Source organism: Amblyomma mixtum, chromosome 5, assembly GCF_055824585.1.
Source record: "Amblyomma mixtum isolate Tamu chromosome 5, ASM5582458v1, whole genome shotgun sequence".
Lineage (NCBI taxonomy): Eukaryota > Metazoa > Arthropoda > Arachnida > Ixodida > Ixodidae > Amblyomma > Amblyomma mixtum.
The window spans coordinates 118,355,287-118,367,861 of record NC_143016.1 but is presented as its reverse complement, the minus strand read 5'-3'; positions in this window follow the sequence as shown (position 1 = coordinate 118,367,861).

The following is a 12,575-nucleotide window of genomic DNA, read 5'->3' as shown; positions in this document are numbered from 1 at the left end:
AAACTGTCGACCGAGATAGCTCGCTGTTGGCCGGGAGCACGCTATCAAATTGCTGCAATTCAGCCCTCCTCGGCGCGACCGCACTTCAGTTTTCGAAGCGTTGGCCTTGTCTCGTTTACGATTGTGCGGTGTTACTTTTTGTTCCTTTCGCGGCCAGAGCTTTGCCCCCGTGCTCTCTTCGTAGACTAAGTATAGGCACGGGCACTAAAGAACAGTTCAGATAGCGTATGGTTTCTTATTAACTCCTGGCTTGCGCTTGTGATATAGGGTCTAAAAAGTGAATATGAGTGACTTTGACGCCGCACAGAGAAAGAAACAAAATGACATATGTCGTATATAGAGCTTGACCCTTGTTTACTGGCACACGTGTAGAGCGTTTTCGAGATATGATAAACTCCAGCGTAGAAACCGCCAAGCGTGCGTGTTGTGTGCATTGGAAAAAGAAACTGCGGGTAAACAAATTCCTTTCAGCAGCAGAAACAGTTATTTAAAAGAGTAAGCTAATTCTAGCGCTTGGTTTTCCCGGTTCGTTTTTTTCCTCCTCCGGTTTGAATGCATACTACACCATGAACATTGACCGTAATACGCGCAGCTTGAGTTACATTTTAGTGTTTTCTTTAGTACAGTATTAACGGCATGGAACTTTGGTTCAATAGGCGGTTCTGCTTAAGGAGAAGAGTAATAAATTCTGAATTGTTGGGTGTAACATGCTGAAGGCTATGAGGAATGCCACAGTGGAAGGCTCCGGATTAATTTAGACGATCTAGAGTTCTTTAGCCTGGTCCGGCATCGCAGAGCACACAGTAGTTTATGTATTTCTCCTCCATTGAAATAACGATGCAGAGGCAGGGATCGAATCCGCTAGCGTGAGATCAGTACCCCGAACGCCGAAGGCACTGAGCCACCGCAGCAGGTAGTGCAATATCGATACCGAAAAGGACGCTTCTCTCATTATCAGTGGCAGAGCTGGTATTTCTACTGTTTACAGGTTCTATCTAGCAAAGGACCGCGATGTAAAAAGCTAATTGAAAATTCTATACTCCAACCGGAGCGGAAAACAGATACAAAAGTTATTGTGGGCCATTTTGCTTCTTAAGGCCGTTTCATTCGTATTTCTTTTCAATATGCAAACTTGCTGTCATCGTCTGTAAAGCCGTACGTGTAAAATTACTAATGTGAACGTATCCGTGTGAATTCAGAAAGAGTTGTGAGCCAAAGCTTTGCCCGAAAAACGTCCTCTTTATGCCTAGGGAAGAAATTAGGAAATAACACTGCAGAAGTAATGTAAGGATCTACAATCGCATGTATTGATAAACACTATTAGTCATGCTTTAAGTAGGGCTAGTCGGCTTTTCGTATTTTTGTCGTAGTGCGGTAATTTCTGGATAAGTTGAATTGGAAGACTACAAAAACTGAAAGCTGAGAGACTCCGCTTTGCAGTTTCGAGTACTCTATATTTTTTCACCTTTTTCCAAGGTAAGCGCGCTCATGTCAGTGGTTATCAGCAACCTTAATACTTTCTGAGTAGTAGATTTGCCGGTCGCTTTCGGTAATTAGAGCAAATAAAGGACCTCGTGTATATTCCACAACAAGGATAGGTTGCATGAGCGACGAACTCTGTCAAGCCACTTAATCAGCCGGCGGATTTTAACCAATTATCAGTCAGGTAATCAAGAAACCTGTTATCTGATTTTTTTTTGCATGACTGGATGGATAATGTTGGAGGCGTAGGAAGAGGTCGTACAGCACAAGGCTATATGATGACCTCTATTTAAACTAAACAAGGCTGAAAGTGTTTTTAGAGTTACTGCAATAAATATTCCTCGTGAAAATAATTTATCTGCTTAGGAAGAAAGAAAATCAACAAAGAGGGGTGAACCATTATATTCCAATCCGTTATAACAAAGGAATCAACACTATGTCAAACATCTCTTTCAAATAAAGATGTCTAAAATGTGGTGAAGTATTTGTGTGTTTTTATGTCATTTCACATTATAAAGCAGTGCAGCTTGCACGTTATTGGTAATCATAAATATGATTAGACGCAAACCTGCTGTTATTACAATAAAAGTTATCATGAGCACAATGTTTGATGAAATGAATCTCCAATGGAATATTACTCAACATCTTAGTTGAATGAATATTTGGTTGGAGGTGGGGTTAGTGCCCCTTCTATCAAGCTGACCCAGTTATAGAGGGAGTGGTTTTTGTCAAGACAGCCGCCACGGTGGCTCAGTGGTTATGGCATATGGCTGCTGACCCGAAAGACGCGGTTTCGATCCCTACCGCGGCGGTCGAATTTCGATGGAGGCGCAATTCAAGTAGCCCGTGTGATGTCAGCGCACGTTAATGAAACCCAAGTGGTAGAATTTCCGGAGCCCCTCAATACTGCGTCCCTCATTGCCTGAGTCGCTTTCGAACGTTAAACCCCGGAGACCGGTTTTGTGAGTACTCTACAGGGCGTTGATTGCATGTGTTTAAATACTTTTCTGCTTCACATTGGTGGTCTGTTTGCTTATAGCTGGAACTTTAAACATGTAATTTTCTCTGCTACCATAGTCTAGCTATAGAACAACGCAGCGAGCTATGGAAACAAAAATGATAGGTGCAACTTTAGGAGCCCGGAAGAAGGCAGAGTGGGTGAGGGAACAAACGCGGATTGATGACATCCTGGTCTCAAATCAAGACGGAGAAATAGGCTTGGGCGGGGCATGTAATGCGAAGGCAAGATAACCGCTGGTCCTTAGGGCTCACAGAGTGGATTCCAAGAGAAAGTAAGCGTAACGGGGGGCGGCAGAAAGTTAGGTGGGCGGATGAGATCAACAAGTTTGCGGGAATACGGTGGCCGCAGATGACAAAAGACAGGGTTGATTGGAGGAACGTTGAAGAGGCCTTTGCCCTGCAGTGGTTGTAGTCAGGCTGATGATGATGATGATGATAGTCGGGCTGGGAGTAACTCTAACTGCTTGATAAAAACATCACAAAAAATTGATAGGACTGTTATCACGGGTTAACGCTAGATTCAGCGACAGCTTTTAAGGTATATGCACTTAACGATATGCCGTGGCTGAGAATATGAGAACGACCTGACATCTGTGTAGTTGTAGGGCGCTCTTTTTAGTTTTTCACGCATAGTCTTTTTTCGTCTAGGTCTGATCTCCGGTGCGCCACTCTAGAAGCGTCACCAATGATCCTTTCCTCGGGAGGCACGTTTGACAGCAGCTGTCGCAGATGGAGCGTGCTACATTCCTCAGATCTCGTTATACCCTTCCTCGTCCTTCTATGCTAACCACGTTCCGGATGCGTACCATGGTACGTCTTGCTACAATTTCGCCATAACCTCCTCTTCTCTTTGTACCCCACCTAAACGGCAACCTTCCATCTCATTCTAGGGTAGCTACCCTCCAGGTGGTTCCCATCGCAACCACATACGAGTTGCACCTTCTCACACTCTCCTCATACCCTCATTCTTCCATAGTAATGATCCTCCGGTGGAGGTTTCTCCGCTCTCCTCACACCTTTTTCTTCGCTTGGTTTGGTATATTGGGGTTTAACGTCGCAAAGCCACCCAGGCTATGAGAGACGCCGTAGTGAAGGGCTCCGGAAATTTCGACCACCTGGGGTTCTTTAGCGTGCAGTGACATCGCACAGCACACGGGCCTCTAGAATTTTGCCTCCATCGTAATTCGGCCGCCGCGGCTGGGATCGAACCCGCGCCTTTCGGGCCAACAGCCGAGTGCCGTAACCACTGAGCCACCGCGGCGAGGCCCTTTTCTTTCCATGGTAACCAACTTCAGGACGGCTACTGCTGTAACCATTGTCTAGTTACGCTTTTTCACCCTCTCGCCATGATGCCTTCTTCAATGGCGACCCTCCTCGCATTTTTGAAGGGTAATCATCCTACGAGCGGCTTCCGTGGCAACTGCCGACATGTTGCCCATTATTACGTTCTCGCCATACCCCCCTTCCAGGGTAACCATCCTGCGGTTGTAGATTTCTCCGCTTTCCTGATACCATCCTCCTTTCCTGGTGACCACCCACTGGTTACACGCTTTTCCGCTCACCTGACGCCTTCTTCTTCGCACGGTAGCCACCCGCACGGTTCCCATGCCAACGCACCCAACGACAGGCAACGACATCCTACTACGACGGGAAACACAGAAAAGGGAAATAGAAAAACCGTTTCTCTCTCTCTGTGTAGGCCTTCTTACAGTTTCCAAATGTATTTGTACGCATGCATGGTCTCAGTTTATACATTAGAGGTTTCTTCAGATCCCTCAACTAACATGTATGCATACAGACATTCATAGAGGACAAAGAATTGTGCAACATTACAGCTGTGATAAGCATAAAATATGCACGATACACACTGCAAGACTGCTGATGCAATGGTCGTTCCGTGATGATTCTTGTCAGCTTGCATTCGTTGAAAGAGCTAACATGTATGCATACGGACATTCGTAGAGGGCAAAGAATTGGGCAACATTACAGCTGTGATAAGCTTAAGATATGCACGAGACACACTGCAAGAGTGCTGATGCAATGGTCTTTCCGCGATGATTCTTGTCAGCTTGCATTTGTAGCAAGAGCTAACATGTATGCATACGGACATTTGTAGAGGGCAAATAATTGTGCAACATTACAGTAAGATATGCAAGATACACACTACAAGACTGCTGATGCAATGGTCGTTCCGTGATGATTCTTGTCAGCTTGCATTCGTTGAAAGAGCTAACATGTATGCATACGGACATTCGTAGAGGGCAAAGAATTGGGCAACATTACAGCTGTGATAAGCTTAAGATATGCACGAGACACACTGCAAGAGTGCTGATGCAATGGTCTTTCCGCGATGATTCTTGTCAGCTTGCATTTGTAGCAAGAGCTAACATGTATGCATACGGACATTTGTAGAGGGCAAATAATTGTGCAACATTACAGTAAGATATGCAAGATACACACTACAAGACTGCTGATGCAATGGTCGTTCCGCAATGATTCTTGTCAGCTTGCATTTGTAGCAAGAGCTAACATGTATGCATACGGACATTTGTAGAGGGCAAAGAATTGAGGAACATTACAGCTGTGATAAGCTTAAGATATGCACGATACACACTGCAAGACTGCTGATCCAATGGTCGTTCCGCGATGATTCTTGTCAGCGTGCATTCGTAGCAAGAGATACTAGATGGAAGCAGTTGAGTTATCCGAGCAGGTTGGGCGGCGAGCATGCCTTCTTACGAGATCAGATTCCAGAATATCTTGCATGCATGTCTGCTTAGTCACAGTGGTTGGTGGGACAGTTACAGTGCAGAAATGTGCCCATTGTTTTCATTCATTTACCCTAAGGTCTCATGGGGGCATTATATGAGGGGGGGGGGGGAAGTTGCGCAAGAAATGCAAAGAACAAAATACAATAGTAATATAACAAGACATAAAGACCATGCACGAACACAGCATAACAAACCTTTAAGCAGTCAACAATAATAAATACAATATGCCTGAATTACAACATGCCAGCATGGAGTACAAATTACTCAATGACTTTTGAGGAAAGAGGGAAAACATAAAAGCATCAAGAATGCAAACCAAACCGCTCAAAAGATAAATCTTACACACCTTTGTTCCACTATCTTTTAGAGCTGAATGAAATTGGTCAAGATTAATAGTGTTAACTACAAAATGGGGGAGGGCATTCCATTCTCTTATCGCGAAGTGTAGAAACGGAAATCTGGCTGCGTCTATTCGCGCAAATGGAGGTTCAATTTTTTTATTGTGGCCAAGTTGATGAAATGTGCGCATGGAAGGCCTAATTAGAGGTGCGGAGTAGGGTGCGGGGTCAAAATATAATTTATAAAACAAGGCAAGGCGTGATACCTTACGTCTGCTTTCCAGCGTAGGTAGATTAAGGTTCTCTTTTACTACGGTGACGCTTAAGAAACGCGAGTACTGACGCACGATGAATCGACTGGCCATGTTTTGCAGTGTCTCTAAATTTTTAATAAGGTACTGTTGATGAGTACACCAAATGATTGAGGAGATATCCTCGGGGATGACCTCTAATGGAACGAACGCCGTGCCTCAACGGGCGAAGTCCTGAGCGGAAGAAACCCTGGGTGTGGCGCGCACAACACGTGACCCACACGACACGTGGGTCAGGGACTCTCAGCAAAAACACGAGCCAAGCTTCCTTTACAGCCCGCCGCGAATAACAACGGACGCTAAATTAGGACGTCTACGTGGGCTGCCACTAAACAGAACAAGAGAAGAAAGACGGTGGAATGACCGGAGCCGCCAAAACAACCACAATAAAAATAGCATTGTGCAACAATTTTCTTCGCTTCAGCCTTTTACTGCTTGCTATTTATTCGTGGGCATTATAAAATTTTTTAATTCTCCAGCAGAAAAACTATTCGTGCAAAAAGTTACACTCTATTAGGCAGAATTTTGCTCCTGGCGATGTAATTATTAAAAAAAAAACCGCGAGTCTGGCAAACCTCTCTTCCGTTTCCACTTTAAAAAAATCTCTTTCTCTCTCTTAGTTACACTAGTCCTTAATAGGCTTCAATAGCTTCACAAGGAAATAAAAATAAACCCTGTTCCAATCAGGTGGCTTTTGAAGCAGTCGGTATTTAATATCAATAAATTTGTCTCACATCCACGAAATAAAGCAGAACATTTTTGTAAAACCATGGGTGTGCCTGTAAAAAGAGTGAACCAACTTCGAAAATTAACATTTACACATCGGTACCTTATTCTCATCGATTTTCCTGCATTTTTTCTTCTTTTCTGTTATAGGTGCACTAAAGAGGAATCTCAACTCGTCTTTTTACCGTGGGAACGCGATCTACACGTTCCGAGCATTCTTAGAAACTTCGAATTATTGTCGTCTGTGGTAGATTTTTTTAATTTGAGTAGAATTTAACGTCCCAGCTCCCACGTTTTTTTGAACTCGCCGCAGGCAGTAGTAGTAGTCAACTAACGCGTGGAGTGCCTTTCAGGCAGTCGAGCGGCTACTTCGCTTTCGCTTTTATTTTATTTTTAGGTTTCCGTGTAAAAATAGATGTAGTCATCGGCTAGATAGCCGCATATTAGGCCCACGGAAATAAATATACGCGTGCACTCTTTGCTTTCACCGATCGCTACGTATCACTCCTTCGATGGCAGAGCGGCAAGCTGCCACGGGACTGGCTGAAAGGTTGGTTGAATCCTCCTACCGTCAGCTACGAGTTCAAAAACATGAGGGAGCCGAGACGTTTAATCCGATTTAAATTACGGAAAACGGCCGCACAGGACAATGATTTGAAGTTGCTAAGAATGCTCGGAACATGTAGATCGAGTTCCCGGGGTAAAAAGACGAGTTCAGTTTCCTATTTAGTGCACCTTTAGCATTCCGGGGATGTTTTATGGTCGTAAACATAAATTAGGGTTTGAACCGAGATTCAAGGGGAAAAACTATGCCTGTTGTGAAATGAAACCGAAGGTGAGGCATGTGCGTGCGGAGGGCAAGTTGAACGTCCTGCACAGGATGGACTTACCCATTACAAAATTTTTTGTTCAAAAATAATCGAAACGAATTGGTCATTATTCAAAAATTGCGTTCAAATAACGTCGTTTTTCTGTCAGTAAAACGTTGAGGCTAATTAAGACTGCTTAAAAATTAAAAAAATACCGTTGACGTTTTATTGGGCACAGTTATGCTGAAATCTTGTAGCTTTGTTATTGCTAGTTTGTTGGGGGTTTTAAAAACTGCCACTGCAAATAAAAAAAAATTCATATGCATGCGTTCCTATTACGCCGGAAGGATGCAATTCGCGGGGTACACCTCCTTCATCTTCAAGAAATGCAGGCAGCAGCGCCCCCACTTTAATACTTCCAGTTCGTGTTCACGCGTGCCCACACATTACACAGCATGAAACATTTTGTACAGGGGACTGTAAAATACGCTACGACTGAAAATCCGCTCATGCTGTTTACCTTAGCTTCATCCTTATAGGTATATTCCTCTACAATGGTGTCTTGATCTATACAGATGATGAACTGCGAATCAAAGTTATCTAAATAATTCTTGTGGCTATTTGCTGATTCTGCGTGCCATACAATTCATCACGTTCACATGCAATATTCTGTTCATTGAATACCTTGATTGCTTTAGGAACACCAAAAATAAACACAATGGTAAGAGCCGCTTTTGCATGGCCGCACATACGAACTTCCACAATACGTAGGCATATGGAAGAATTGTAGCATCAATTTTCGTTCTTGTAAAAGGGATAGAGCGGCTTACAAGAGTCTTTACAAGTGCTGCCTTCTCACTGAGCATAAAGCACAAGGCAAGAGTGAGGTACACCAGGAGCATCTATAGATTAGGCCTGCTTTCCTTAACATAGGCTTAAATACATCACCAGCCTCAAAACTGAACCTCAAGAACATATGCTCGAGAAATACCTCGCTGTGCAGTACGCAACAAAAAGCTCATTGAGGTTTTGTTGAATAAATTCAATGACTGCTAAAATAGCACCGAAAACCGTTGTGTAAACGAAACCTGAACAGAATATAAACCAAAACTCAAGACTTCTTTTTGTAAAGGTGAGAAGAGGCAGCAGCATCTAAAGAAATGACAGCTTCGCGAAGAATATACTTGTGTATCTGTTCTTGTGGTTATCGCTGAGAGCACGCAGTCGAGGACGTTCGCTCAACAACGACCCGCCCTTCGTTTGTCCGTTGTGGTTGGTTCAATCAAAGCACGGGGCATTTAGAGCGACGTCTGATCCAAAACAGAATTCTTTTAGATTCCAGGTTGATACGCTGTTAATGCCTTCCTCCATTTCTATCTCCTTCACACAACATGTTCCCGAGTCATTCATTTTGCAAACTTTCAATTTATAAAGTCGAAGCCGTTTTCGCTCACTTAGTTACACTAGTTCCACGAAAATAATTTCATTGTTTTCAAACGAAGCTTGCTTCTTTCAGAGTTGAACATCTTTATTTCTTTTTAAAAATTTTCAACATCATAAACTTTTATACTTCGCAAATCGTCACATCGCAATGTGTCATTACCAGTCTGAGGAGAACAACCACTCATTAATTTCAATCCCTGATCGGTGTGGTATTTTGGGACAGCTTTACGTAAGCAAGGGCTATAGTATGCCAACCTGAAGGAAAAAAGTTTTCCATATAATACTCTAATAGACCACAGACCACCCCCGTCTTCTTTTCAGTTTCACGTGAAATAGGTATCCATTGGTAAACCTGTTTCTGTCAGTGTTTCTGCTACTAAGCACCCCAATTGCCGTACACCCTCTGGCTGGCTACGTTCCAAAAAGTGGTGCATAGTAAGTCTAACCAGGAAGAAAGTGCACGTTGAGAGGCAACTTTGGCAGGATAGTCCTTCTCTGAGAACTGCATTTTGCATCCCTGAGACAGGTAGCTTCATGCAATAAAGAGCGGCGGTACAAAATTGCTACATACCGGCTGCAAACGCTCAGAATAAAACAGACGTACAGAATAAAACAGTGAAAGATAGCAGCTATGAACAAGTAAACAAGACCGTTCACCGTGTTCTTCGGCAAGAAGCATTAGCGCAGACGAGACGACAAAAGACGTAGAGCAAAATAACAAACTGATATCTTGTTTTCTGGTTTGGTTTGGTTTATGGGGTTTAACGTCCCAAAGCGACTAAGGCTATTAGAGACGCCGTAGTGGAGGGCTCCGGAAATTTCGACCACCTGGGGTTCTTTAACGTGCACTGACATCGCACAGTGCACGGGCCTCTAGAATTTCTCCTCCAAAGAAATTCTAGCCGCTGCGGACGGGATCGAACCCGCGTCTTTTGGGTCAGCAGCCGAGCACCGTAACCGCTGAGCCACCGCGGCGGCATATCTTGTTTTCTATTTTCTCGTTGGTTGTGCGCTGTGTCTTACATTAGCTTCCGCACATATGTTCTAAGCAAGAGCTTACGGTCAGGTGATGACGAGCGGGGTTACCTACCACACACAGAAGCGTTCTTAAAATTTGTCTCCCGCTAGACAGCACCTCAAATTTAAGGGTACCCGGTTGAAAACTGGGTGGTGCACCTTTTGCAGTCTAACGGTCGACTAAACGCCGTCTGATCATGATGAAGCATTATAACAAGACGAAGAATAGGCTACTGACAAGAGAAACACATACGAAAATGAGGTTGCGCATCCCATCCGTCATTTTGCGAACAGAGGTTCCGTATGGGACCCGAAATGCCATTTCTATTTCTTTTTGACTTGGATATTGACCCAATTTCCGCCTTGTTATAATACATTTCGGAAGCAGCTTGCATTTCCGAAACAAAAATTATTACCAAGAGCTGGCGAATGGATGACACGAGTAATGATACCTCAACATTTGCTCAGCATATCTCAGCTGAGGTCTCGGGACACACCAAAGCGAAGATATTGAAATCGATTTTTATCAAATAATACCCCCTTCAGGTGCATGGACCTAAAAGCATTATACTTTTATTTCTCCCTCGAGAGTTATCTACGGCGTAAGATTGAATATAAGCAAAAAGGTTCAAAAGCACATATGTTTGCCTGTACAGAGAGCGTCACGAGCGTCACGTGACTTGATAACAATTAGCAGAGCCTAACATTTTCTCGTTATAATGCTTATGAGAACAGTGCCCCGAGACGCTAAGCAAAACACTCCATAGTGCAGCAGAAGAGATAGCATTGTTAGGATCTTTTCAAAAAGACGCTTCCGTAAGTGTTGCCTGTTCTTTCTCGCGCTGATAAGAGACGGCCAGGAGCGCTTCTTGAGCCTCTTGTTTCTGACGTGCTTATCAAATCACGAGGCGTATCGTAGGGGAGCAATCCAGATGCCAGCGAGTCAAAGTCAAAGTTCACTGTTGTAACTCGGCGCACTTGCTGTGCAAACGGTAGCTGTTAATTACGGCTCCCGTTCGGCGAAAAAACTGGAAACAGAAACGAGTTGTGTTGGGTTCCTGCCGACACGTTTCACCACTTGCATAAATTCCCCTCTACTTACATTCCGTATGACGTCTGCAATAGTACCTTTATAATGACCTTACGCAGGGGCGTCGATCATGTAGGCATCTGAACGTAATGTGCTTCCAGATATACGTGTCATAAGCCGCAGAGGGTACAGACCTACAGGTAGACCATGTACACTTACAAACGACTGGCATGCTGAAGCTGATGGGATTGTGGATTAGCACTCTTATGTGATAACTGCGAATCCCAGTCATGGAATAGGATTAAGAGAAAGTCGCCCCTCCCCCCGCACGCACACAGTGAGCCCATAAAATATAAGTAGGGTGTAGACATAGCCAAAGAAGCGAATGAAACCTCGTCTCGCGAGACCTGCTGTAAAATCTTTTGAGGGAAGAGTTCAAGGGCCACATCTTTGTGACCAAATTCGGCGGCCCATAAGTATGGAGTTGAATACCTCCGTTTTCAGTCATTTTCGTCTTGTATATGCTATCTCTGTTGACATGCATCTGAGTGCGTGTGGGTCCAGAGAAATATTTAAAAAAAAAAGCCACTCAAGGCTGCTTCTCAGTTTCTCCTTTCTTGAGGGCCGTGACGCCGATTTTGCTTTGAAAGAGCAACAAGTTTTGAATGGCGTCAAAAGTCTTGCTGGACGCAAGTTCGTGAGCCTTAAATCATTCGTGACATGAAATGGGCAAAGCTCAAGGTGCAAAACTTATCGCTACAGGCCGAATTTCCGAAAGGATATGAGCCGCAGCATCAGCGGGCCACCTCGATGGCCTGCCTCTGCCTGCAGCCTCGAAATGAGTTCCACGCGTTGTTCATCATGGGTAGTCTTGCCATTGTAGACGAGCGGGACCAAAGCGCTTGTCTGCGTCTTTCTGTCTGCGTGGCGTCATTGTTTTCGCTTTCACACATTAATGAATAAGAGCGATACTTCTTACGTCTGCAGAGGATTTGTTCGTGCATTTGTCCTTTCTTCTTGAAATATCGATGAACAAAACAATCAAATCTCTTTCATTGGCGAGTTGGTTCATCTCTCGTACAGGTATGCACTTGCGCGAAAAAAAAGACAGGACGAAAATGAAGAAACATATACGATATTTAGTGTCCTATGTGTTTCTTCATTTTTGCTCGTTTTTTCGCTCTAGTAGATACTTATATTATAAGAAAACGAGTAATGTGAGCTATAATATGGGAGTTATTGCTCATTTACATCCACCCGAGCGGAGCCATAAGGCAACAAAGGAAAGCTATACAGCTTTCTCAGAAACTTCGTAGTGAAAGAAAAATTCTTCCTGCGTTTTCGTTCTAATTTAGACCAGAACGATCCCTACACCAACTTTTGTGTGATGCGCTTTAATTTGGCGTGAGCAATACAGAACACAGAGTGGTTTGAGGCATGGAGTGGCGTAGGTCTCCAGAATAATTTAAGCTACCTGAGTTTCTCTGAAGTGCACAGAAACCTTACATGTACAGAGGTGTTTAAATCATGAAATCCCTTTGTCTCCTAATACCAATAAACTCTATGACATTTAATTGAATGCTTGATAGTTCCTCCAAAACTGCAGCTAGGACAGCCATCACCGCTTG